We start from the raw sequence: 4,858 nt of genomic DNA on the forward strand, positions 1-4,858 counted from the left end.
AGAGGCCTGCCACCACTGTCCTGTAGGGATAAGCTGGCTTCCAGGTGCGGCACTAACTGTGACAGCACCCTCAGGCTCCCTTCTGTGTCAAGTCCTCGGGCTTGTGAGGCTTCATGGAACTGATACAGGAGGCATGAGTAGGACAGGGCCTGGAACTGATAAGTGCTCAGTGAATATTAGTCATTATTACAGAGAGGAAGAGAGGCTTTGAACAGGCAATGCCAAGTGGGTTGAGAGTCATGCGCAATAAGGGGCCATGGGCAAAAAGGGGCAGCAGAGCAGGAGAGAGGGAGAGAGGCTTGGGGACAGACCATTTTAAGGAAAGATGGGTGAGAAAGATGGGAAGAGTTGGCTCAACAGAAACTAGCAAAAGCTAGGTGTTTGGGGAGACAGAACATTTTAGAAAATGGAATCAGCACTTGTGAAACCCAAAAGAAGCATGGCTCCATAGAAGAATGGAGAGAAATCTAGAATGGATGGAGCAGACAGCAAAGGGAGAGGTGGGCAGCCAGAGCTCAGGGATCTGGAGACTTCTGTGAACCCTTCCATCTGAGCCCTGAGCCCTTGTGAGCATTTCCATCTTCACCTTAAGCCAGCCTAGCCTTTGTCTATCCTAAACAGTCAGTGTGGTGGTCAGCTTGTGTGCACTCTGGCTGCTGAGTGCAACTGACCTAGGTGTCTCAAGTGATTACAGGGATTTTATACCCAAAAGAAGTGAAAGCAGGGATTACAGGTACTTGCCAATATCTATTACAACATTATTCCCAGCAGTCAAAAGGTAGAAGTAACCTAAGTCTCCATTGATGGATGAATGGATAAACAAAATCTGAAATAGCATTCAGCCATAAAAGGAATGAATTTCTGATGCAAGCTACAACATGGATCAACCTTGAAAATATTATGCTAAGTGAAATAAGCCAGACACAAACGACAAACATCGTATGACCCCACTTACATGAAATCTAGACTTTGCAAATTCATAGAGATAGAAAGCACATTAGAGATTACCAAGAGCTGGGAGAAGGCAGAATGGACAGTTATTGCTTAACGGATACAGAGCTTTTGTTTGGGGTGATGAAGAAGTTATGCAAACAGTGGCGATTGTTGCACAACATTGTGAATGTGATTAACACCACTGCAATGTACACTTAAAGTGGCAAATTTTGTTATATGTACTTATTACTTCAAAAAATTTAATAAGGCAATATGCCTAAAAACATTGAACTGTATAGTTTAAACAGGTGAGTTATACAGTATGTGAATTTTATTTCCATACAGCTGCTTTAAAAAAAATTAAGCAATAACAACCACAAAGTGGGTCAGAAGGGGAAGAGTAGCCAGGAGGCTATGGCTGTGTGTTGCCAGCCTAGAGAGAAAGGTAAAGGGGCCAAATTGGAAAGATGCTCAGGAGAGGGTGGAGAGGGCAGTGTGAGCAGTTGGCTGTGGGACATAAAAGAGAAGACCCTGAATGACCACTCCTTGGCTTCCCTCTGCTTTCCTCCAGTCACTTGATATTCAATCAGACTTTACTCCTAATTAGATCTGGTTAGGAATTTTGGAATCTTGCAAAAAAACCCCAAAATTTCTGTATCTTCCTCTCTGGACCCTATACTTCCAAGTCCCTTTGTGCCCCCAAACAAGTAGAAACCAATTCCAATCCTCCATTACCATCCCTGAATATTATAGTCAAATAGCTAAACTCTGGGGCACTATAAAAACTCTTAGGACAGGAAGACGAGGATTGGAACACACACAGTTCAAAGAGGGAAAACTTAACAAAATCAATGACCTTGTCCACCAAAACAGTTTTCCCCTAAACTCTTTCTCCTGTGATGAAATTTAAAAAACCAAAAGCAGTCATAGCCACTTGGTTTTCAGCAGTTACAGGTGCTGTAATCAAAGTGAATTCATTTTGAAAAAGGGTGAGTGTAATAAGACAGCTCTCCCAAAATATCAATACTCACTGCAACCCTTTGAGATGGGTGCTAACTAGGACCAGCTGCATAATTTACAAAATGAAAATGCAGGGCCCCTTGTTCCAAAATTGTTAAGATTTTCAAGACAGTGACAGCAGAGCATTAAACCAAGCATGGGTTCTTTGGGCACAGGCCACATACCTATGAAGCTGGCCCTGGTATTACCAGTATCTCCATGTCTCAGGTATGGAAATGATGACGCAAACTCACACAAATCATCTTTGGCAGGGTTTGAAGCCCTCTTCAAAGGTACAGAAATTACAGGTGGATGATGCCAAGATGGAGCACAAAAACTGTTCCTTTCTACATGAAGGCACTGTTGGGTGATCTTGTCCCTTCTTGTACATGAGTTTGAGAAGTGCCTCTGGACCTGCACCATTCATTCTGTATGTGAGAGGCATCCTGGCAGGGTATTGTATACCATGTGTCTTAATTACTGCCTTTTTCTTCTTTTAAAGCAACGCTATCTCGTATACCCCAGCTCTTCTAAGTCACATCCCCACTTTCCTCCTTTCTTGAGATGTTGGCTACTTCCCTCACCACAGAGCCAAGCCATTTTGGAGGATGTGTGTGAGCTGTGAGCTCAAACACCAGCCCTGAGCCTGTCCTCTCACCTGTGTCATCAAGGTAAGGCTTTGGGTTTTCAACAAAGACGAGCTGCAGCCATTCTGAGAAGACATAAGCCACCGTCTGTCAGCCTCAAAGAAACCAGCCTTTCAGCTCAGGAGAGTAAAGCTGACTGTTGTCCAGAGTTAAAAGCGCTTATTTTTAGAAAGCAACAAATGGTGGATTGTTTATAGCGCTGGCACCAAAGAGCCACATCAATAGCAAAGAGCCTGCTGGCCAAGAACTGCAAAAGCTGGGAGTACACGAGGAAGGTTGTGCTGGGGGTGGGGGGGTGGGTTTGGCCCAAAAGCCTTTAAGAATATGTGTGCAGAACTAACACATGTATGACAGTCCATTCAAGGTCAAAGGCATCACATGCCATAGCTTCTACTCTGCCACTGATACAGTCACTCACAGAGGCACTGCACCTCCCTGCCTCTCATTTTTTCACATCTGCAAAATGAAAAGTTTGGACTCTAAAGTCCACTCTCACTCAAAAAGCCCATAACCTATTTAAATTACACGTAGGATTTCAGGGAATTGGGCTAAATCTATACTGATTCCTTAACATTCCTTCATAACTTCTTAAGAATTTCATTCTTTTCTTATATACATTGTCAGTCTGTTTCTATGTTACTCATTTTTTTCTCTTTGTAAAAGAGTGCAGCACCAGCAAACGTTTGGGGGTTCTTGGAGCACTGTGAATGATTGAATTCTGAGCCATGGGAGTTTTCAGTGTAAAAATCCCCAAACATCAAAAGTGATAAATTCCATTCCTTGCAGAGAGACTCCCTCCTGGAGGGAGCAAATACTCTTTTCTCCTCTAAGACTGGAAGGTGCAGGATTCCCACAGAAACCTTGAGGCCTCTCCTGCTGACTTCAGCAAACACTGCAGGAAACTCCACCTGAGCCCTGCCTGAGAGTGAAGGGCAGTTTGCTCCAGAGACCTTCAGCTCCGCCTCCACTCTCATCTTCTCCTCCCCACTTGGGGTCCAGGCACCCTCTGACCCCGTTCTTGCCATCAGAAAGGAAAATGTACAAATGGTAGGAAGTGCCATAGTATGTTGGAAAGAAGCATACATAGCTCTGAAAACCAAGCTTGCCCCACAAGCAGACAGGGGGTACAGCAGCAGTTACTGGATGGGCTCTGATCCCAGGGCTCCGAGGTTCAAATTCTGGCTCTGCTGCTATTGGCACTTGAGGCTGTGCAGTTTAGAGCTACTATAGCTGGAAGGCTGATAGTCAAAGTAGGAGCCCCACAGATGGTAGCCGTGATGATGAGGGTGACCATTTCCTAGCCGCAGTGCATCATCATTTATTCAGACAGGCTGTGGGTTCCTTCTGAATCCCCAGGGATGTCTTTGTGACCAAGACGCCTTCCCTTCTCAGGTAATGATGGAGACAGTTTCCCACTCACTCCTCTCAATGGCAGTGGTCCTGGTGCCCAGGCAGGACCCCAGGATGGGCTTTTCCATCAGATTTTTATTGTATTTCTCCTGTGCATTGGTGCACTCCCTGATCCTGCACTCTGAACATTCCCTTTGGCCCCGCCTCCAGCTTCTCTGTCGGGCTCCCCATGCCTGCTTTGCCTCCTCACCCTCTTCCTCACCCCTGAAGTGTCCCTGTTCCCCAGCACTCTGACTCTTGGGACCTGGCTTTCCTCCAAAGTGCCAGCCAAATCTGACACACCAGCTCTTCCAATCCTCAAAGGCCTGACACCTGATATGCAGATATAGATATATAGGCATATGTCCTTTCTTTTTAAAATTTCTTTTTATTGTGGTAAAATACACACAACAAAATTTAGCATCTTCAGCTCTTTTAAGATGAAAGCATTCTGGAGATGGATGATGGAGGAGGTTGCACAACAATGTGAATGCCACAGATCAGTGGCATTAAGTACATTCGCGTTGTTGTGCAACCATCGCCACCAGCCATCTCCAGAACTCTTACCATCTTGCAAACCTGAAGTTCTGTCCCCACTGAACACTAGCCTTCCATTCCCACTCCTCCCAGGCCCTGGCCACCACTTTCTGTCTTCATGAGTTTGACTACTCCAGGTCCCTCACACAAGTGGAGTCATGCAGTACTTGTCCTTCAGTGACTGGCTTATTTCATTTAGCATAATGTCCTCAATGTTCACCCATGTTGTAGCAGGTGCCAGAATGTCCTTCCTTTTCTAAGGCTGAGTGACATTCCGTTGATGTATACTTAACATGTTTAGTGACAGTCTGTCTGGAAAGGAAGAGACTGGTAGTCATGTAAGTGCCCAGTTG

Source organism: Manis pentadactyla, chromosome 1, assembly GCF_030020395.1.
Source record: "Manis pentadactyla isolate mManPen7 chromosome 1, mManPen7.hap1, whole genome shotgun sequence".
NCBI classification, from domain to species: Eukaryota; Metazoa; Chordata; class Mammalia; order Pholidota; family Manidae; genus Manis; species Manis pentadactyla.